The sequence below is a fragment of the Sus scrofa genome, chromosome 1, assembly GCF_054392235.1.
Source record: "Sus scrofa isolate SSC_HxYL_T2T_F1_AM1 chromosome 1, Sscrofa_HxYL_maternal_Yorkshire_Landrace_v2.0, whole genome shotgun sequence".
NCBI classification, from domain to species: Eukaryota; Metazoa; Chordata; class Mammalia; order Artiodactyla; family Suidae; genus Sus; species Sus scrofa.
This window is the reverse complement of record NC_139383.1, coordinates 178,972,459-178,995,532: the sequence shown is the minus strand read 5'-3', so window position 1 is coordinate 178,995,532 and position 23,074 is coordinate 178,972,459. Positions and strand designations below refer to the sequence as shown.

Here is a 23,074-nt window from a genome sequence, read left to right as displayed (position 1 = left end):
TCTTTTGAACCCCAAGTGTTCCTCCTTCCATGTGGACCTCTGCTATTTTAGGAGAAATGAGTCCAATTAGATGAGTGTCTGTGATCCCCTCGTGGAGATAGAACAATGATGCTAACTGACAGCACTTTACAGTTGGCAAATCACTGTCATGGCCAGGATCCTGTGGGGGTGTCCCATCCACCTTGTGGAGTAGGTATCTCTTTCCTGTCCTACAGATGAGCAAAGGAGGGGCCTTGCTTAGGGCACCCCTATGCAAGCTGGGGAGCTGGGGACGAGGGAGCCGGGGAGCTGCACCCAGATTCCCAACCCAACCATGAACCGAGCCCTTGGGCCAAGAGGAGGAGGGGCCAGGAGGTTGAGGGCGGGACCAGGACCCGGGACTTTGGGGTTGAGCACAGCCACAGCCAGTTCAGCAGGAGTCTGGTTTTTGCTATTTTATATGTGCGCAGAAAAAGACATATGTTGGTTCACATACAATGTCAGGGGGCTCAGAGGTGCTCACCTGGGGTCAGAGAGGGAACCCAGAAAGGAAGAGGGGATAGTACTGAAGCCAGTGGGTAGCTCAGCCCTTCCCGGCCTCCAAGTAGAATTCTTGACTCACTGGGGGTGAAAGCAATTTCTAAAAAAAAGGGATTCCCCACCCTATCCCAAGCCCAGCACATAACGCGTGGCGTTTAGGAATGCTTGCTCTTTTAACAATTTGTTCTTAGCAACTGGAATGTGCCATGCAGTTTCTGACGATGAAGTCCCCAACAAATGTCTCAATGACGACTAGATCAAAGCAGCCACCAACAGTGTGTGTGAGAGAGGTAATAGCTATAAACTTCTAGTGTGCTATAAAATATAAAACTATACTTCAAGTCCTATAAAATGGACATAAATGTTGACTTCATACTATGATTACAAAAGGAGACGCTGTTTGCTAGGAAAATCTAAGGATAATGTCCGCTTCTGCTGTATCATAAATGCAACCTAAAGTAATACACTGCCTTTAATAAGCATTCATTCCATTTTTATTTAAGAATTTTTTTTTTTTTTTGCTGTGTTGCTATTAGAAAGTGTTTTCAAAGGCAGTTAGGAAAGCTAATATCTGAGAAACAAAATCTACTAAAAAAAGTTGGAGCCAGCATCTCCTTTGTTAAAGACAGAGTCTCCCAGCAAACAGGACCCCCTGTGGTGCCTTCAAGGCTGCTTCCAAGGCAGTGGTGGAAGAATCAGAGATGCCTTGGCAGTAAGTCATAGCCCTGACCCACACCCGGCCATAACCTTGGGTGGGGAGCCCTACCATCTGCCTCACCCAGCAGGAACCTGGCATGTCCAGAGGTGCAGTAACCTGCCCAAGGCCCCCTGGGGTTCAAACACAGGCCCGTGTCGTGCTACAGCCATGAGTCTTTCAAGTAAGCCATGTCCTTTTTGACACCGGTAGGAATAGTAAAATATTTTTAGCTGTGTTTTTCAGCCCTTGCTAGGCAGAGAGGTCCAAGGCCGGGCTGAGGCAGATGCCCAGGTCTGGGACAGGCTCCAGACTGTGAGCCAGTACTGGTCCCATGGAGGGTGGGGGGCGGAGGATTCTTTGCTCAGCCACCCCTCTCGGCCTTTTCATTTCCATCCTCTGGGCCCAGTGTGGGCCTAGGAAGCCATGTGGCCTGGGAAAGAAATATGTCCATTGAGCGCCCACTCTGTGCTAGGGTGCTCTGGTCCCTTTTGGTCTGAACACCAGCTCTACTCGTTCAGGGTCATCAGGTCTGTTCGATGGGTGGGGAAGGGGAGTTTGCTAAGTGGGAGGCAGTAGGACTCATAGTTAGAGGCTTGGCCTCTGGCCTGACCTGCTGGAATCCTGACTTTCTACTCACTAGACTAGAGGAAAGGGAACTTAGCTTATGGTGCTCTTCCTATGCTTGGGAATGACAGGAGTGCCTCCATGATGGGGCTTTTGTGAAGATGTGCAGGTGATGCTTGCCAAGCGTTTGGCACAGTGCCTGGCATACAGGAAGGGCTTCCCCCCATGCCAGCAATGGCCACTGCTAAGAGGGAGGGCTGGGATTTAGCCCCGGCTCAGCCCAACCCTCCATGCTATCGGAGCACATGTGCTAAACCCCTGCTCTGCAGTTTGCTTAAAAGCCAGGTGATCTTAGACAAGTCGCTTTCCTTGGGCCTCAGTTTCCTTCACTCTAAAGCGGGGATGTTATTTCACAAGGTGGTCGACAAGGCTCAAGTGAATTAGAAGTGAAAACATTGACTCAACTACTAAGGGTCCTGTGTAAAGTGTTAGCTGGTGTTTTAGTAAGTGCTGGTTGGTGTGTTAGGATTAGTCCTTGTTCTCTCGAGGGTTTAAAGGACAGAACCCTAACCTCTGACTCTTCTGGAGACAAGATAAAGGAAAAGATCAACGCCTAGTCAATGAGCAAGGCAGGAACGAAGGGGAGTGGGAAGGGAGCTGACTTGTCCTGGCACCTACTCCATACCTGGCCTGGTGGTAGGCATTTCAGAGATGTACTCCCGGGTCCCAGCCCCCAGCCCCCAGCCTGTAGCTAGGAAATCTTGGCCTATGTGCTTTCGTTGGCCCCCACCTCTAGATAAGAGTGTTCCCTGGCTATTTGGTGGCCTTGTCACTCGTGGCAACCATGCCACCTCTCCTCTCCTGCTGGAATCCTCATGTCTGTGCCCACTGCCCCTACCCAGCAGGGGCACTGCTGCATGAGGGGTCCGTGCTCCTTAGCCAGGGCCCTGAATGCCGGCACACAGAACATTCCAGGCCGAGGAGGGGAGGGTGCCCCTCTCCACCCCCATGGGCCCCAGGGCAGCTCTGCTTCTGCCCACAGTCTGACAGAACTTTCGGACTCTCAAGCTTCTAGATGTCAGAGTTCAACCAAGTCCCAGGGGCCAAATGAGAAGAGGCCCTATATCATCTCTTTCTCAGACCAGGCCCCCAATCCAACATCTTCTTTAATCTTTCTTCTATGAAACGAAAGTATCTGGGCATTACCAAGGGATATCAAGAATATTGGAGAACATAGGTGGGAGTATCACTTGCCCCAATAGTGTCTGGATCTGGGGTTTGACAATCCCCACATGCCATGCTGCATCCTTACAAAGATGCTGTGAGACAGACACTATTAGCCCATTTTGCAGATGAAGACACTGAGGCTCAGAGAGGAGAAATTGGGCCAAGGATATTCAACTAAGAAGTGGACAAGCTGGGATTCAGATGCAGAGCTGTTTGACACCACCATGCTTCTGGGAGCCGAAGGGCTGAAGCTCTGACAGTGTCAGGATGGGCTGTGGGCAGGTGGTGGGGGTCTCTGGGTCCCTTCGCCCAAGCCATGTAGGCATTAGCTGATGCTTCCCAGCTGGCCGTTCAGGTTCATCTGACGCGCTCACCCCAACCTCAGTTTTCAGGATGCCTGCCCTTGAGAAAGCCAAGAAATTCATCCTTCCCCAGAACCCAGGCTCCCTCAGAGTCTCTCAGTGCATATGTACACACAGAAGCCTGAGGAAAGGTGGCCTCTGTGTTCCTGCTTCTCATCAATACGTCGCCTTCATCTGGGTCTGCAGGAGAGCTTCCTTTCACCCCTTCCTTCCACTCATTCCTCCTTATTATTTTTTCAGGGTCGTAAATGCAAAATGGCCAAGATAACATGGCTCCCATCATTTTCCTCCCTGCCCTTTGTGTCTCTGAATCTTCAAATCACATGCCATGCCAGCCAGTTTAGCATAAGAAATTAAATTAATTTTCATGCTTCAGATGTAAATGCCTTTATTAATAATTTAAAGCACATTTATTTATGCAGTTTGATATTTTTTCAGGTTCAGGGAAGCAATTAAGTTTTACCCAAGTTGCTGATCACCAGACAGTATCTTCCGTGCCTCCTGCCCCTCAGAGCGGCTGCAGGAGAGAGAATCGTGTGGGCAGAGCCATGCCCCTCCGGCCTGCCCCTGGCCTCTGTGAGACTTGGGCTTTTGACATGAAGAGAGCACATTCATTTTCTGGGGCCCATCTCAAGAAAGGCTGATTTCTTTTTCAGAATTGCCCCGGGTTATTAAACTAGAAGACCTTCAGAAGTCCTGGCCACTAAAAGTTCTTCCCCTCCACTGGCTTCTGGGGCAGCTGTCACCCTTTAAAAGCCACTTTTAACTTCTACCCCAGGAAGCAATTTCTCAGCTATTAGGGGCTTGGTGGCTTGGCAGTGAGAAGAGCTGGCCTGGCTACTTAGGAACTGGTGAGTGTGGAGAACTTGCCCTGCGTGTTCACCTGTCTCCTTATCTGAAAAATGGGGAAATGATATTTACGTTCGCAGGGATGCTGGGAAGATTGAGCCGCAAGATGTCGTGCCTGAAAGCACTCTGCTGGTCTAGTCACCTCCCCCTTTGATCGCCTGGTCCCGTCCCCTCCCCAGGCCTGTGCCTGGGCTGTGCCCCTGCCTGTGAGGCCCTTCCTTCTCCTCTTCATATCTCAACCCCACCCCAAGCTTTGTCATAAGAATATTTTCCATTCACTTATGCTTGCTTCTATCCAAAGAGCTTCTGCATGCCTGCTATCATTTCATCGCCAGTAAGAATGTTTTAAACAGAGATGGAAAGCAAGTTCCCAGGATCTGTAATCCCAGAGACAGATTAGAATTCAGACGTGTTCTTGGGATCCCTGGCTGACCATCCAAGCCCTGTGTACCATGGGCTGTGGGAGGCGCTCTGGGATGGGAGTGGGGCATGCAGTGATGACTGATCTGTCTCTAGGCTCTCATGGTCTAGGGTGACCAGGAGAAAGCAGCTCCCCTACCCCATCCCAGGACTTGGCTCTGCTCAGCATGAGCTGCCTGCTGAGAAACTGACCAGGAGTCTGGGGTCAAGGCTGGCTGGGAGGTGTTGGGTACATCTGCTCTGTCTTGTCAGTCAGATTCCAAGATCAGATCTTCTCTATCCGTGTTCATCCATGGAGTGGCACCCAGAACCACCCTTGACTTCCCTCTCCCTCATCCCCACCAGTAATGCAATGCCCAGCCCTGGTGATTTCCTATCTCGGGAGCACACCCATCTCTTGTCCTCATGCTGTTATCACCTACCTCCAAAGCATCATCATCTCTCCTGTGGACACACTGCAGCCTCCAGTGGGTCCCCCCACCACCACCTCTGCCCCATCCAGCCTCACCTACCAGCTCCCTCCTCACCATAGAGACACATTTGAAAGCTCTAAGGCTCTTCATGGCCTTGAATCGAGGCCAAATGCTTTTTCACATCCCATAACTCATGGCATGTGGTGGCCCTGCCAGCAATCCTGGCACACCCGCTGTTTCTGCTTCAAAGCCATACTGGCCAGTCTCTAGGGCTCACCATGCACGCTCCTCTGGGCTGTTCCTTCCATGATGTTTCCTCCCACACCCTAAGCCCTCCCCTCCACCCTTTGTCTGTCTAAGGCCAATTCATTGCTCCTTCCTCAGGGATCTGCTGGAATAAATCATTCTCCTCCCTTACCAGGTGCTCTCACGGTGCTTTCTTGCCGTTCGCGGCCCTTATCACAGCTGTGATTCTGCAATGATGTCTGTGATCGTGGATCTCTGCCCGAGTCCTCTGCTAGCGTGCGAACTTCACGAGGTCAGTTGTCTCCTCTGTCTCACTCTCCATCATACGTGCAGCGCCTCGCTTGGTAAACGGCACAAGTCGGCACTTGGTGCATTTCTGTGAATAGAGAGAGAGCAAGGAGTAGAGATGCCTGAGTCAAATGAGGCAGCTGGATTAGCTGCAGTCTATGGCCACTTCCGGCTATACGGCTCTCCTCTGAGATCAGTTTGGCAACCAATCTGCGTCATAAATGAGTGGAAACTCTTGGACACCTTCCGGTGGGATTGCTCTCTTGGTTGGTATTGTCTCTGGAACTTTTGGATCCCTGCTCTCAGCAGGGGCTAAGGGGGGTGGGGTTGAGGGGAGGTGGTGCCAGGTTAGGGAGATGTAATGGGGAGGGCAATGAGGGGAAAGCAGCTGTCTCATATTTGGCTTGGGAGGCAGCGTGATTTGGGAAGACTGCTGGGCTGGAGGGCAAGAGAACCGGGTTCTAGCACAGGTCTCCAGGGCTCCTATGTCTTTGAGCAGCCTCTTGGAGCCTCAGTTTTGTCATCTGTACCTGGAGGTAACCTCGACCTTCCATGGCGAGTGAGAAAGCCTAAAATGATGTCACACTCGAAGGAGCCTGCCTTGCTCTTTTCCTGTAGGTCTTCCTGCCCCCTGACTGCTCCCCAAGTCAAGTGAGGGGACCAGTTAGGGCAGATGCAGTGCAGGACCACGGAGGCGAGCACCATGGAGGTGGCCGGCTGAGCCTGCTTTGCTTCTGTAGCCTTCTTAGTACTGATCACTTATCAGGGGTTCATCTCCTTGCCTCCCCCAAGAGGAATGTCAGCTCTGAGCACAGGGAGTGGGAGCTATCACCTTGTCCTGCGTACTCACCTCTAACTCTCCAGCACCAAGCAGGTTGTCATAGACTCTCAATAAATACGTGCTGGAAATGGAAATGGAGGGAGAGGCAGCCAGGAGCACTGGGAAAGAAGCGGGGGGATAAGGAGAGGAGGATGTGACTGAGGGCTGCTCCTGGGTTGAGGGAGCTCCTAGGCTTGTGCCCCAGACAGGTGCTAACTATGGAAAAGGATGGGGTCACTGGAGGCTGGGAGAGGAGATGACCCATGGAGATACACCAGGAGTCTGTCCAGACAGGAGCAGCAGGAGTGCAGGATCTTGTGCCAACACAGCCTAAGTGCTGACCTGGCTCCGATTCCAGCTCCTGCAATTCCACCCCCCACACCCCCCACACCCCCCGCCCCAGGTGCCTTTGGGTGAATCAACCAGCTTCTTTGAGTTCCTGTTTCTGCGGATGAGGTATAAGAAAACTGAAACTGTGTTCGTTCATTTGTGGTCCCTGTTCCCTTCCCTTCTAGAAAAGTCCTCTGAGGGAAGGGCCATGTGCAGGGTCTGTGGGCGGAGCATCTAGGCTCTGGTTTCTTAGGATGCAAAGCCTGTCTTCGCTGATACTGTGGCTACAGTTTACCATGTCCTTATAGCCATTTCTTATGGGGGGAAAGGAGATTAGAGCCTTTGTCTGTAGGAGAGTTAAAGCGGGTGAGAGTGGGGACCTGGAGAGAGACCAGCGGAGGGATGTGGAGACCATGCAGAGGTGGGAGAGTCAGAGACCCCCAGCTCGTCCCTTAGGCTGGCTCCCCAGTGGGGCTGTGGCCCCCAGAAATGCTGGCTTAAGCCTGGGTCCCTGGTGGGCTTTTCCCCGGGGGTAGTCACGTCATCCTTCCCCCAACCCCACATCCTCATCCTCCCATGTGGAAACCCCCCCATGCCCCTTCAAGGCTCCCTGGACTACAGTGCTCAGCTGCGCCAAGTGGACCACTCCCTGCATGATGCTCTAGACACGGGCCAGCCAGGGAACACCAGGCCCCAGTGCACCCATGTTGGGGTCAGAGGAGTGGCCGTCACTGTTCACATGTGAAAATCAGGGTGGTGAGCAAGTGCACAAGGGGTTATCTCCTTCCTAGGTTTGTTCAAGGCATGGTGCTTGATCCCATTCAACTGTCATCCAAAAAGGTCTCAGCCTCGGAGGTCAGAGTGACCTTGGGCAAGACAAACCACCTCACTGAGTTTCATCTGAAAAATGGGGGTAAGAGTGTTTGACCTGTGGAGTTCTGATAAGGAGGAAAGGAGGCAAATGATGAAGCATGGGGATGGCAGGAAATACAAGAAAAAAAGATTTCTCTGTCTCCCCTTCTCCCCCATCCCCTGAGGGCCATGGGTGGGGTGCAGACCAGCTTGCACCCCTTTCATGATTCAACTCGCATCCACTGGAGGCTGGCTTTGTGGGGTCCAGGTTCCCCTGAGCCTTCTTCCTGCTTTGTCCACCTGGAATAGCCCCTCTGAGGGGCTGACGTGCCTCTGACATCCTTCCACTCAGGGAAGCCTAGGGATGGTGGTGTGGGAGGTGTGCTGAGCTTCCCTCTCATCTCGTGGCTGTCACTCTGTCACTCCCAGCCAGCTCCAGGTGCCAGAAACTGGTTTGCACAGGGGCTGAGACAGGGTGGGGTGAGGGGGGGAAGGGGTGAAGACCTGGGTCTCTGTCTGGACAGTTAGCCCCCTGTGCACCCAGGTTTTCCTGAACTCAAGGCTGGCTCAAACCTAGAAGCAGAAGGTGAGGTGGGAGGGACATCGTGGAGCCCACGAAATGCAGGCACCTCATTATCATTGTGGGGAAACAGGTTGCACAGTGCAAAGAACTAGAATTCAAATTTATTTCTCAACAAACATGATTCAGAATGACCTGCAGACTGGACACTGTGATGGGGAACAGAGGGGATGGGGATCCAGCCCCTGCCTCTTGTTCCAGATCTCCTCTAGTTGGGGCCTCAGGGGCACAGGCAGGTGTGAGTCCAGGTGAGTGTACAGTCTTGCGGTGTGAGTGGCTTGGTCTCACAGCTGAGCCTGTCAGTTCTCTGGGGACTCCCACCCACCCCAGGCATGCTTGGGTCACAGCGGCACTCCTGGGGGTATAGGGATCCCCGGGAGCATCGCCCAGGCCTGCCTCTTGCTTTCCTCTCTGTCACTTGCAATCTCCCTTGAAAAGCACAGACAATGCTTTAGGGAACTGGAGCAACCCCTCTGACCCCACTAGTAAACTGATGAACGATGCTACTTGGGCCGGTTTAACCATCCACCCTGTGTTTTCCAAGACCTGAACTGCCTGGCTCATCTCCTGAGTCACTTAAGTCTCTCCATTGTGTAAGATCTGGGGATCTGGGGAGGCCTGTGGCAATTTGACATCACCAGTTCCGTGAAGCCCTGCCTGTTCTTTCTGAGCAGGTGGGGCCGGGTTTGTCCAGGAAGAATGCAGGAACCTGCATGGCACAGCCCACAGCCTGGGCGGGCCGAGGGCAGGCTGCGCCCACAGTGATTCCTGGATGGCCTTTCCGCTTACATGGCATTTTCAGAAGCTGATCATCTAGGAGCGAGCTCCTGCCCTGAGCAAAGCACCATGCTCAGTACTTGGGGGAGGGAGTAAGACTGACATCAGTGCATTGATTTAGGGCATGGAAGGGAAGGTTACCTATCAAGCTGGGGTGTGTGGGTGAGTGCTTAACAACCAGCTTTCCACAGGGAAAAATGCAACCCCTGCATTTGTCATACAGCATTAGCCAGTTCCCATGGTATGAATATTCCCACCATGGTGGATTTCAAGGTACCAATGTGACATCTTGGGAAGCATGCAGAGAATCATGTCCTGAAAGCAAGTGGAAGCCGCTTCCAGCACACCACTGTTCCAAATGAAGCACTGGGCAAGGCAGTTTGTACAATGTACCAACATAGGATAAATACAATTTTTTGGCTCCTGGACCAGGGAGCAACACCTTCTGATGGAGCTCCCTGGGATTTTTTTAACTTTAGGTGGATGTCTTTCCAACATGTCTCTATACATATATACAGATAAAAGGCTAGACAGATGTAGTAGAAACAACATAAAATAAGTGAGAAAAAGAAAAGGAAAAAGAGAGAACATAGGAATTAACGGGTCAGAGGAACCAGTGCTTCCACTGCATGTTGTCAAGACTGTGTATAATGTTTGGAGCTGTGGCAGCCATCTTGTGACCATGAGGAAATCTAGCCCACCCAGTCCACTGAAGGTGAGAGAGTGGGAAGATGGAGAGAATAGGGGTTTTGATGGTGATGTAGGGTAGCTACTGTCTTTTACATATAGATCATCGTGAGACAACTCTAGTTTTCTTATATTTATGGTTTTCCTATCTACTTAGATTCTGAGTTCTCAAGGCTCAAAACTGGATCATCATGAAGTAGATCAGGGCAATGCAGTGTCAAAGACTTGGGCCTTGCAGTCAAGCAAGCCTGTTTTTGAACTTTAGCTCCTTATAGAGAAATTACCTAATCTCTCAATGCCTCAGTTTTCTCATCTCTGAAATTGGAATGGTAAACTTTCTTACAGAAATGTTGTGATCATGGTATTAGTTAACATATATAAAGTTTCTACCACAATGCCCTAGATAGAAGGCACTCAGAAATTGCTTGTGAAATGTGCAAATAGATATGAGAAAATATTTAGATGCCACTGCATGGGAAAAAACATTGTATCTTGATTTCTTCAGTACTTACAGCAAAGATTTGGCCAACTATGAGTTGTGGAGTAACAGCTCTGACAAAGGCAGAGTGATTTTGAGTAAGTTTCTTTACTTCTCCGAGTATTAGTTTCCTTAGCTGTAAAATGGGTACATTAAAGGGAGATTAAATAGTTAATGCCCAAAGCACTTGGAACATGGCAGACTTTTAATTAATACTGCTTTCCTTCTTTCTTGCTCCTCTAACACACAGACAAGGGCTCACATATACGTACATACAGATGTACCTAGACACGCATGCATGCATGTGTGCCCATGTGTGTGCGCACACACTCACACACACACCTTTCTCAGCTCCAGAATCTTTCAGGAGATTTTTCTGAGCATGTGGCTTTAAGGAAGCTGTCCCCTTGTCTGTCTGCAAGGCCAACCCACTCCGAGTCATGGATTCTTTATGTTTCTCTCGATCTATTCTCCAAGTGTAGGATCTTCAAACAATGGGCATTGGTGCCTAAAGAAAAACTATTTTCTGGGAAGAAGATACTTTATTTATTTATTTTTTTATAGTTTCAGAAAAAATGTAATAGTGTCAAGCTACTGCATTCATTCATTTAATGTATTAATTAATTCAATCAATAAATGACTATGCTCCTGGCATTGCTCTAGGTATAGTGTTACAGCATATTTACAACATAGTTTCTGTGCTCCTGGAGCTTATATTCTATGTATTTCCTAGTAGTAATCTTTTTTAATTTTTATTTATTTTTATTTTTTTCCCCACTGTACAGCAAGGGGATCAAGTTATCCTTACATGTATACATTTTTTTTTTCCTGGGGAGAAGATACTTTAAAATGTAATTATATATTAAGATGCATATCTAGTAAATAATCTAGTAAACAATTAGCCATGTAATGCTTTGAAGATAAAACACATATTTGCAGATGAGACAGATTTGGCAGTCAGAGGGAATCAGGAGAGAGAAATGAAAGAAGAAACTCAGTACTACCTTTCCCTTTACTGAGTGGAACTGGGTCTGGCCCTGGGGTGTGTGGCGGGGTGGGAACTGTGGGATGGGCTGTGCCTGAGATCACCCATCATATCCAAGCTTTAACCATCACAGCGGAGATCTCTGTGGAGTCTTCCTTGGAAGGTTGCTTGAGTTTTTGCTCATGTCCCAATTCCATTCTTTCTTCCTCTGCCCTGTTCTATGTAACATTTGTCCCTTGAAATGTCACTTTTTTCTTAAATCGCCCTCCTGCCGTGAGACCTCCCCCCGCTTGCCCTTTCCTGCCTTACCCTTCCTGCTTTGCTTCCCAAGGGAATGAGACACTCTTTTGGGCAGTGCTCCGAGGCACGCATTTGGCAGCACCATCTCCATCCTTGCCAGAGTTGCTGCATCCTAGAAACCATCAGGTTCAGCCCTAAGCCACAGAGATGGAGTCACATCTTTCTAAAGGCCAAGTCTGTTCATGACCTCGGTCCTAAGCCACTCTCTCTGACCCACCTTGTACTCTTCTTCCCCACCTGTCCCTTCTCTTCCTCATTTTTCTTTCTCTTCCACTTTCCTTGGCTTCTTGGGCTGCCTCCTGAGCCTTACCTGTTCATCTTTGACCTTGACTTTCCTCTAGCAGGTGGCTTGGACTTTCTCTCTGGCCAGGCACTCATTCCTTTCTTTACCAAACCTGTCTGGCGCACTCACCAGGGGCATGTGCCAGGCTGTGCTCCTGGAGGTGTGCCTGGGACCCGAAGTGTTGCAGGGAAGGGAGGTGGGGGTGGTCAGACAATCACTGAGAACTCACTCTCTGTGTGTGTTGGGGCGGGAAGTGTTGAGTGGATGGGGAGAGCGAGGTTGCCCCGAAGAGTAAAATGCTGTCCTTGAACTCTGGCAACTCACCAGAGCTTGGTCAATAGAATTTTTCCTTAATTGATTTATCAGATTAGCTTTAATGGAACCCAGAGGAAGCTGGAGCAAGCTGGGAAGTGATGACAATAGAGGAGATTGGACTCAAGGATTCCCTTTGATCTTCAAACAACCCTGAGAGGGAGGGGGTCGTCCCCACTTTCGAGCCTGGGAAGTAGGCTCAGAGAGGCTGGCTGAGTTTGCAGAGGTTGAGCGGTGGAGAAGCCACAGACATGAGTTCTGGCAGACCTGCTGGGTGTGGGTGTTGGTTGATCCCCCCGCATCTGCCGTCAACACGCTTCCTGAGCCTTCTGGGGACTGATGCTCCGGTCCCTTCCATGGGGGAGGTTGGAGGTGCACTTTTGCTCCGGCACTGCTTCCTCCCCTCCCTGTATCATCTTCTTGGCTCCTTTGCCTTGTCCCTGGGCAGAAGGGGAGCCTACTGAGCTGTCGTCCAGAGGCACATAGTCCAGGGCTGCATAAGAAAAGGACAGTGATTTATGACCCAAAAAGGTGAAGGGTTATGCCAGGGAAGAAGCAGAGTAGTGGGGCTGGGTGGGTGTTAGGGATAGAACCAAAGAGAATAAAAAGCCTTACAGGAGAGCCTGCCTTATGATTCCTGGGTAGGAGTGGGTGGAGAAGCTTCTGTGTAAAACTGAAATGGAATCACAGATGAAGAGAAATCATCTTGGGTCCTGGGTGTGTCTTACAGGGCTGAATTAAATTAAAAACCTATTGATTTTCCCTGCTGATTAACAGGCCTGGCACGCAAGGAAGGGCGGCAGCTCCATAAGCAGCTCAAAACACGGCCCCTGCTCTCAAGCGTCCCTCAGCCGCACTCCGCGCCACCTCTGAGTCTTGGCAATTTTATAATTGGCCCGATGGGTTACGATTTGAAAGCAGAAGCGCCAATTAGCAGGAGGCTCCTTTGACCTCCGTTTGGGGTGGTAGGCGACGAGGTAATGACTTAAGACAGAGGGAAGAAAAAAAAAAAAAAACCCTAAAAATAAAAATAGAAAATATCAAGAGCAAAGACTTAAATCTTTTTGGCTCTCTGATTAATAACCCTGTCATGCCGATCACAAGCTCTAAACAGCAATGCTGGTTGCAGCTGAATTTTTTATACTTTCTATTAATCTTTAATGATAGCTTGGTCACCTAGTCTCTTTTATCTTGTCAGATAAATGTATGGTTAACAGGATAATGAGATTTCTGAAGCCCCATTCCAGCTCCCAGCTATCTAGTGCATGTGGTGACCTCTGACCCCCGGCAGACAGCGGCACCAGGGTGCTCGTAATTGGTAGGTGTGCTGGGAATGTATTGGAAGCTGACGGATGGTTTAAACTTTGATTTGAGGTCGGCGAGGTCACAGAGCTCTGGAAGACCAGCCCGGTTTTATTACCAACTGCCTCTGATGGGGATATAATTAGATTTAGCTATTGCTTTATTAATAAGTAATCGCTTCCCCCATCGCTGTGGGTGGGCAAATGTATTCCTTGGATAATCTGAGGACACTAGTCTGGCTTTATTAATAAGAATATATCATGCGTATTTGACCAGGCGCAGACACCCATCTGGTTGGCTGGACTCTGGGGGAACTCTATCATTTTTAGTCATTTGCAGTATTGAATAAATCGGCTGTGCCTTGTGAAATCTATCCTCACCTCAGTGACCTCGAACTCTCTGTTGTTGTAGGGAATTTCTGTTTTGGCCTGTTTCTCAATGACTTAAGAATAAAAAATATGTAAATAATTGTATTCAGTTGTCCGTCCGTCCATCCATCCATTCATCCACCCATCCCCTCATCTATTCATTCACATGAGTACTTGCTCAACGTGAGTTCCAGCCCTAGGTGAGGCGGAAAGGGTTCACAATGAGTTAAAAACTTAATCCCCATCTTAAGAGATTTACAAGCATGCAAACAACTAAATTTCAAAGAAGGGCAAGATAAAAGCCATAAGAAGATATTAACAAAATGCGAGACAGTGTGTGGAAAGTGTTGAGGGTCGGGCCTGACACACTACAGATGTTCATACTTTTTGGTAACAGTTATTAACATTACTTGCTTTTGTAGAGAAAGGCTGGGGCATAGGAAGGAGGCAGATGTGAAGGAAGAACTGAGGAGTTTCTGTAAATATTTAAAAATTTTGAGAATTTCTTCCATGCCTTTGTATAACAGAAAATAGAAAGGAATGGGGAAGCAAGGGAGAAAAACAAAATATAAGAGAAAGAGAATTCAAGAAAGATTGATCACTCCTTAGTTCTAGACTCTAGTTAATTCAACAACTGTTTTTGGAATGTCTCCGGTGTGAAAGCCCTGTCACATAGCCTGGCTAGGACAGGTTTCCTCTTTGCCCAAAGATGACCCCCGTAAAAACACTGCAGTTTTAATGTTCAGTACTTCAGTATTGCATATGTCCTTCTATTCTGAAATCCTGTAATCTTGGTATTTTCTTGTTGGTTAAATACCATCCTTTAGGTATTTTTTAAAAAATCTGATATTTGCTATGCTGGGCACTTCTTCTTCAACTGGTGACTCAGGGATTTATCTCCTGCTATCTTAACGCGTACCTAGAGACTTAAATGCTGCACTAAAATTTCTAGTGGAACAAAGGAGTGTGCTTTTAGTGAGTGATCTGACTACATCTCTAGGACATTTTGTCTAATCTAAGACACACCATTATGTACCATAAAAAAGGAAAAGTACTGTTCATATATGTTCCTAATTACACTGTGATAGGCGATGGACTGTAAGATGCATTCTGATTTCCAAAATATTAAAATGTGAAATGAAACGTTTTATAATTGACAAAAGATAGGAGTTTAAACCTTCCCCCAATATATTGTTGTTCTAATTCTCATTTCTCAGGTTTCTTGGGAGGGTGGACACATTTCTCCAAAGGAGGGAGAGTCTGCAGAAGGGGACAAAGGATTCATCTGGAAACCAAGGTCATGGGTTCAAGTGCCACTTTCACCCTTGTTAGCTTATGATTTTAAACAAATTATTTCCCTTCTCTGAATTTCAGGATGTTCCTCAGTGGTGAAACTACATAAAGAGCGATAAGAGTTTTCTGATCTTAAATTAGGACACTGATAAATTCTGGTATATTTGTGGAGTCCACAGGACAGCGGTTTTGAAATCAGCATCAAACTAGGAGACTAAATAGGACTGAGTAGGACTAAACTAGTTTCCTGTTGCTGCTGTAACAAAATGCCATTACTTTGGTGGTTTAAAACAACACACATGCATTCTCTTGCAGTTCAGGAGGTCAGAACTCCAAAAGGAGTCTCGGGAAGCTAAAATAAAAATGTCAGCCTGTCCAGTTCCTTCTAAGGCTCCCTTGCCTCTTCCAGCATCTAAGGCTGCCACATTCCTTGGCTCACCTCTTCTCCATGTATTCTTCCCACCTTCTAGAGCTTTCTTAGGCTGCAAACAAATCTTGGCATGGTAGCTAAGAGTATGGGCTCTGGAGTCTGCTTGCATTTAATTCCACTTGACACCATTTAATACTGGCTCTGTGACCTGGGAAAGCTGCTGAGCTTCTCTGTGCCTCACTTTCCCCACCTGTGAATTGGAGATAATACTGGCAGCCACCTAAGGGGGTGCTGTGAGGACTCAGTGAGTTGACACTGTCAATAGAAAGGACATTTCAGGGCCCTGAGCTTCCCCAGACCACTGGCTCCGTGCACCCTGTTATCCCCCTACCCATGCCAACCTCAGTGGAGACAATCAAGTCCGATGTGAGCCACCGCCTCAATGAACCAACTTCCAGATCAGTTTATTATCAAAACACAGTATAAATGTTGTTTTTATGCTCAATAAACAGTTCCTCAGCTCTGCAAAATGAAATATTCCTTTCATTATGAAACTGAGAAGCCATTTATCCTGTGTCTTAAGTGGTATAAATAGACTGTGTGGCAGTCAGCGGAGGGATAATGACACTGTTTATTTTCACTAGCTCGGGATGGGCTGACACAGCGTGTACCGGGGGAGTGAGCGCGGCTCCTGGAAGGGGACCCACAAATCTGTCATTCTCGCCAAGAACAAGGTGCCGGGCATCTGTTCCTGGGCTCCACTTGCCAGGCCCAGGCAGGCAGGGGAAATGTTGGGATTCCACCTGGCACCTTGAGGAGCCAGCTTGGAGCTTCAGCTGAAGGGTCCCCCCAGGTGGAGGGAGCCGATAGCCCCAGGAGGCCCTATGATACTGCTGTGCGATCGAATGAGACAGCACATGTGTAGGTGTTTGGCTTTGTACAAACATATGCCCTGATTTTTCTGGAGAGGAAGAAGAATTCTGTAGAGAGTGGGTCAGAGGCTTGTGGGCGATTCTGGCTCAGATCCAGGTCTCCTGACTCTTGGTCTTTCTACCAGTGTGTTCCTTGGATTAAACACTGTCTCTGCAAAGGCACAACCATTGTCTACATGTGCACCCCACAACTCCAGGTGGAGGCAGCTGTTCACACGGATGCCACCTGCTAGGGTGCTGAGCACACACCTACCACAGTTGGAGGTGGTCGTCTCTACGGTCTGAAGGCTTCAGATTAGAACAAACGTGTTTCTAAGGTATGGAGGACACCTCAGCCCACTGACCCTTTTTTAATTCTCTTCCTGGAAGAAAAGAGCAGTCAACAGAGAGAGCGAGCCCAAGGCATTGTATTGGAGGTCACAGGATTGGAAAGTCCAGGACTTGGGACTCAGCCTGAGTTGAAGGCTCTGTGTAATAGGGGTGGAGGTAGGGTGTTGACCCCATGAGCACCTAAGATGAGGAAGGGGAGATGGAATCTATAGAAAGGTTTGACTGTGGATGTCAGACAGGGGCTTTTCCCAGAAAACTATGAGTCACTGCATCTCTTTGAGACACATTGTTTTCATCTGTACAATGGGCATAACAATATCTTGCTATTCAGAAGAGCAGAGGCTAGACTGGAAGAAGCTGACAGGGCTGCTCCAGGCTCAGGGTCATCTCTGAGCTGTGCTGGCAGCAGAAACCATCCCCTTCTCTGCTTCGTCCAAGGGCCGGGAGGGAAGCTGTATGCATTTTAGGATTCTATCCTACTGGGGTGGCTGGGAACCTCTGGCAGGGGTGGGGAGTGAGTGAGCTGAGGACTGCTGGGGCCAAGGAAGGACCTAGGGGAAGTAAATAGAAAAGAGGGACTGGGTCCCTCCACAGAGTGAAGAACCAAGGTTTCAAGTCTGGGTCTGATCTGAGGCTCAGGCTGTGTGTGTGTGTGTGTGTGTGTGTGAGAGAGAGAGTGTGTGTGTGTGTTGAGAGGAGTGCCTAGGTGGTCTTAGCAGCCCAAAGGGCCTGGGCTAGGGTCCAGTGAAAGATGTGCAGAGTAAGTCAGAAGCGCTCCAGATGGGTGCTACCTGCCGTCCACAGCATCCTTCAGTACCCAGGCAAGAGCCTGGAGATGCTGTAAATATTTTAAGTAGATATAATGCAAGGAATTGGTTACAAGGGGGCTAAAAAGTCAGAAGGCAAAAGGAAATGAAGCTTCTTACACTTACCCCAGGGAGCTGGTTCTCTCCTGGGACCTGTGGTCCACAGCCCTCGTGCAGCCCAGCTGCCATGTTTGGGTGCTGCCATCCAACAGCAACCTGGGGGTCTGCTCTTTTGCAGATGCTGCTAGAACCACCTGTGACGCTGCCTTAGACCCCAGGGCCACAGCTGCCCTCAGGATATAGATTCTGCCTCTGCTGGAGGCACTGCCAGGAGCAGACAAATGCTGTGTCCCTCTTTCTAGCCTTCCATTCTCCCACTGGCGTTTCTATTTGGATGAACCTCATGGGAAGCCAACAGGCAAGAGAGCCTAGGAAATGCAGTTTGCAGGGATGGGGCTGGGAGCCAACATGTGGTACTGGGCACATGAACCCCCTATGTTCTGGAACAACTGGAGATGATCAGGTACATTATCTAATTTAAAAGTTTACTCTGGGAGTTCCTGTTGTGGTGTAGCATAAACGAATCCGACTAGGATCCACAAGGATGCAGATTTGATCCCTGGCCTTGTTCAGTGGGTTAAGGATCTGGTGTTGCCGTGAGCTGTGCAGGTGCAGATCGCAGCTGCAGCTCAGATCCTGTGTTGCTGTGACTGTGGTGTAGGCCAGCAGCTGTAGCTCTGATTCAACCCCTAGCCTGGGAACTTCCATGTGCTGTGGGTTCAGCTCTGAAAAAGAAAAAAAAAAAAAAAAAAAAGAAAAGAAAAATTTACTCTGGATCCTTCCGACCATCGTTGGTAGGGGTTTTATCAAGTCTATTTTAGGTATGAGGCTCAGAGAGGCTAACAAAAATTGTCAGAATCACACAGCCAGCAAGTAGCAGGGCCAAGATTTGAGCCCTGAGCATCTGCTCCCTTATTCTTGGGGCACTGCTAGTCACTGGGTTCATCTGAGCCAAGGTTTTGAATAGGTGACCAGTCCCAGCAGGAACCAGGGATTTGGGCAGAAGCCAGATGAGGCTTGCCAAGTTGGGGGGAGGGGAGGGCCAGCTAAAGCCCATGCGGTCCCTGGGGGCTGAAGTCACCAGCAGGTTTCTGGGCACAGGAGCAGCAGGTGTGCCCACTCCCCATCTGGCTATGGGAAGGCGGTGCCACTGCACTCTTGGGCTAGTATTTTGTTGCCCAGAGTGGGGCTGGAGGAGATGGGAACTGACCACATCCCACCTTTGGGAGGGGAGCTGTGTGACCATGGGAGCATGCCAGAGCAATCATGGGTCAGTGAAGCTGGGGTGTCCACAAGCTCTTTGCTCCTCTGATGTGGAGGGGGTATAGAGATCCAGGGACCAATCCCAGCTGGATGGAGAGAATGGCCTGGTGTGTGACACCCTGGAGCTGGGCCACAGGGTCCCACACCCATTGTCACTCTAGCTTACAAGGTGGCAGGTCAGTCAGTGTGGTAGGGAGGGCAGTTGGCCAAAATCCAGAGAGCTTGGCTGGAATTCTAGCTGTTACCTCCTCCCGAGTAAGCTTAGGCAGATCAGAATCACTTTTTGTCTTGGCCCTTTGTGATTCTGCCTGGGAAGGCCAAGGAGTGGTTGTAAGCGTCACCATTAAAGAACGTGAAAGACCCCCAGAGGAAGTCCATGGCCACTTGGAGGCGGCACTGAACCCTCTTTTCCTTCTCCTTTGATCACTGCAGCTTTTCCAACAATCTCCCATGTCTCAGTCCCAGCCTATTCTTCTTTGCTTCCTCATTAGTTAACTTTGGCCTTATTGTAACCACTGAAGGGGTCTTGAGGCTTAAGTCCACATCATTGCTGGCACCAGGGGAGTCTGGGGACAGGAGAGGCGGTAGGACTTGCTCCTGGCCACACAGTTGCTATGGGCAGTCGAGTTTTGGAGCCTGAGACTCCCTCTTCCGGTGCTCTTCCAACTGAAGCACCTGGGAAGATCTTCAGCTCCCAAGAAGATTTATTTTAGACTAAATAAGCATCACTGGGATTATTAGGGGGAAACAGGCCTGGCTTCAGCCTTCTGAGAATTCTCTCCACTCAGCCCCCCACACTTCCAGTGTGTCTTCACCTGCAGCCTTTCCACCTGTATCAGGTATCTGTTGCTGAAGAAGATTAAGAAACCACACCAAAACGAATGACTCAACACAACGACTGAGTCAGCTCACACGTGTGTTGGTTAGTTCTGCCGGTCTGTGCTCGTGCACATATCTGTACTCTGTTGGCTGTTAGGCTGGGGCTGGCTAGCCTTGCCTGCATGTCTGCTGGTTATCTAGCCGTCGGCAGGAGTGCCTGGGTTTTTCTTCTTGTGGTTTCTCATCCTCCAACCAGCTGGCCAGGCTTGTCTGTGTGGCAGCAATATTGGAAAAGCAGGAAGAGCTGAGGCTGCAAGGGCCTTTGAGGGCTAGGCTTAGAATGGGCTCACTGTCCCTTCTACTACCTTCTATTGGTCCAAGTAGTCACAGGCCAGTCCAGGTGCAAGGGGAGGGGAAGCAGACTCCACCTCCTGATGGGAGGAGCCTCAAGGTATCACGGCCTCCTTTGCACTCTGCCACACCTCTAGAAGTTGAATGTCTTCCCTGCCCCACAGTAGACACTATGATAGCTTACCCCAATATCTACTCTATTCTTTTTGTTTAATAGTGGAAACTTGACATTCATCTGGGCTCAGAATCATGACTGTATTTCCCAGACTTCCCCAAAGCCGGGACAGACTCTATAACCAGCTTCTGGCCCATGAGATGGTAAGAGAACCTGGCATACATCCTTTGTCCCTTTCCCTTTTTCTTCTTTCTTCCTGCTGCATGGATTCTGTATGCAGTAGCTGGAGCATGAGCAGCCGTGTTCAACCATCAGGTAATACACTAAAGATGGCAGAGAAGCAAGACAAAAGCGCCAATATCCCTGGTGATTTAATGTCTTTTATGTGAGAGTAAAATGATCGTATGTCTTCTTCAAGTCATTGTTATTTTTACATTTTTGTAAAAATGGTCCCAACCCTAATTAATAGACTTTCATCCTGATTGTTTTTCACCTTCTTTCTATTTCTTATAATTGTCCCCAGCTTACAAAGTCTTCCCTGGTCCCACTCATCTCCTCTTCTCTGGATTGTCGGAACTGCCTGTTTGTTTGAGTCCCTGACACCGCCCCCCCGCCCACCAATCTGGCCTCGGTCTCTTAGTCCTCTGTTTGTTTGTCTTGGTATCATCTATATAGTATTTCTTTCATTTTATTGTAGAGCTGAGGTCCGTAGTCTACTTTGTTGTAGAGCTAGGAACTGTAATCTCCTTTGTATTTCCCTCAAATTAATTAATTAACTCGAAAATATTTCTGGAGTACTTATCATATGCCAGGTATTACGGTAGGCCCTGGAGACATAAAAATGAACAAAACAAAATCATAGTCCTCGCCATCATGGCGCTAAGGGTTTAGTGGGTGTAAAGAGTCTTTGAACAAATAAATGACGATATAATTATAAAATGCGATAAGTGCCCACATGAAAAATATCAGGGGCATCTATTTTAGATCAGGTACTCAGGAAAGGCCTCTTTGAAGAGACAGTGCTTATTGTGAGATTGAAAGAGGAGGAGAAACCAGGCAGGTGTTGTAAAGAGTGCTCCTGCCAGAGGGCTATCTTGTGTAAAGGCCCTGAGGCAAATAAATAAATAAATAAACAAACAAACAAACCTCTGAATATTTGAGAAGAAAGAAGGTCCCTGTGAATGGAAAGCCAGGGAGGCAGTGGAAGAAGAACTTGGAAAGGAAGCCAAATTGCACAGGGCTATGGGGGCCATGGCCAAGAATCTGCTTTTAATCCATATGTACCATATGGAAACCAAGAGGTTTCAGGCACCAACATGGTCTAATTGTTAGAATTGGGTTCTCTTGCCTGTAACTGAAGACCCAAGTATCAGTATCAGGGAGAAAGGCAGTCTAGGGCTCACATGAGGCTCCAGCATGTCATTAGGGATCCAGGCTCTGTTAGCTTTCTGGCCCACATTCCTCATTGTGTGGCACTATTCTCAAGTCTCTTCATGGCCCGAGACGGCTGCTGGAGTGCTGGTCACATCCACATACCAGGCCCAGGTAGGAGGGAGGCAGAGGAGGCCTCAGGGCTGATTTGGTCCCCAGGAGAGCTCCTTAGAAGCCCTGTGGAGTGGCTTCCACTGACATCTCATTGGCTCCCCTTGGCTTCAGGGAAGCCTGGGAAATGTAGTCTCATAGCTGTGCATGTTATCACCCTATATAATTTGGAGTTCTGCTAGTAAGAAAGAAGAGTAAACTGGATGTATCATAGGTAAGAAGAAGTCTTTGCCATAATTGGGTTCATAGGAGCCTACTCAGGAAATGCCTATTTGTTCCAATAGCTATAGACAACGTGGAGGAATCTTGCAGACATAATAAGGTTTTGTGAATGAAGCCAGAACTATAAGATTTCTCTATGATTCTGGACAAAACTATTCTATAGGGATTACATTTTTTAAAAAAATAAGGTTACTCCTGAGGCATCGTTGACTGGGAAGAGGCATTAGGGAGATTTCTATTTGGTTTTTAATCCAAGTGGCAGTTGTAAGGTGGGCACTAATATAAGAATTCAGGGAGGCATCTGCTTAATATATATGCTTTGTACTGAATACACACTATACTTCAATACTTTTTTAAAAAGCATTTTCATTCCAGGATTGTCTGTCTTCTGGGTGTTAACCAGAATATTTAGGTATTTTTTAAAAAATATTTTTTGCTTTCTGAAAGGCTCTAGCATCAGAAAGCTTTGCTCTATCCCTTTCCCAAGTCCCAGCTCTGGGCCTCTCCCCTACAAACCCTTCTCTAGTCTCCTGAACTGGAAACGCTACACCAGCCTCAGAGCTTCCCCACTTTCGCATCTCGCAAGAGCGCATCAGATTTTCCCACACTCTTAACTCGGCACCGTGCCTGGCACCCATTTGCTGAATGAATGGACAACTTTATGCTCCACCCACCTAAGCCTTGCACAACCCTTGTAACAAACTTCTATCTAGCTCTTTATTTATAACAGGCTCTATGTGCGGGGGTAGAGAGATAAAGACACCATGAACCCTGTCCACAATACCTTATCCTGGAAACAATAGAGTGTTGAGGGAACAAAGACAGCAGGGAGGAAGAGGAGACCAACCTTATGGGAGCAAACCTGGAAGGTTTCCTGAAGGAGTTGACGCTCTGAACAGAATGTTGAAAATGAATGGGAATTTGCCACTGGTTGAAAGAGGTTGGAGACGAAGGAGCTAGTAGAAGAGAGGATGGTGGTGTGTCCACGGGGGTGGGAAGGCCGAGTGACTGGCCAGGAGCCGGGCAGAAGGAACAGCAAGTCCAAGGCCATGGTGTGGTCCTCCTGCATCACTGGGCTCTATCTGTCTGGGGAGAGTGGACCTCAGGGGGCTGCGGGGCTGGTGGCCTATGTCACAAGACTGGGCAGCCTGGCCACTGGGAAGCCCTCTTCCTTGCTTCCTTCCCTCCCACTCCCCTCCTCTCTGCTTCTCACAACGTGGTCCTGAAATGACACCAAGAGCAGCTGCTTAAGCAATTTTGCCAATTAATGGGTCTCTGAAATTAAACCGCCTACACAGTCTGGATGAGCCTT

General features: G+C 48.7%; 1 long non-coding RNA gene across 9 annotated transcripts in view; it reads left to right on the top strand.

Annotated features, from left to right (window-relative positions):
• LOC110262000 (uncharacterized) overlaps nt 1–23,074 on the top strand; it is a 147,631-nt gene that overhangs the window by 52,295 nt on the left and 72,262 nt on the right. Inside the window, exons 4-8 of one of the 9 annotated variants that reach the window (XR_014841375.1) lie at nt 17–189; nt 711–809; nt 4,026–4,220; nt 5,473–5,589; nt 7,527–7,648. This is a non-coding gene — a long non-coding RNA (uncharacterized LOC110262000). Of the gene's footprint in view, nt 1–16; nt 190–710; nt 810–4,025; nt 4,221–5,472; nt 5,590–7,526; nt 9,526–11,425; nt 11,502–12,043; nt 13,765–14,876; nt 16,057–16,379; nt 16,572–17,628; nt 18,211–20,100; nt 20,202–23,074 lie in introns of those variants that run through there. The other 8 variants (XR_014841370.1, XR_014841369.1, XR_014841380.1 and 5 more) reach the window with 8 other exon arrangements.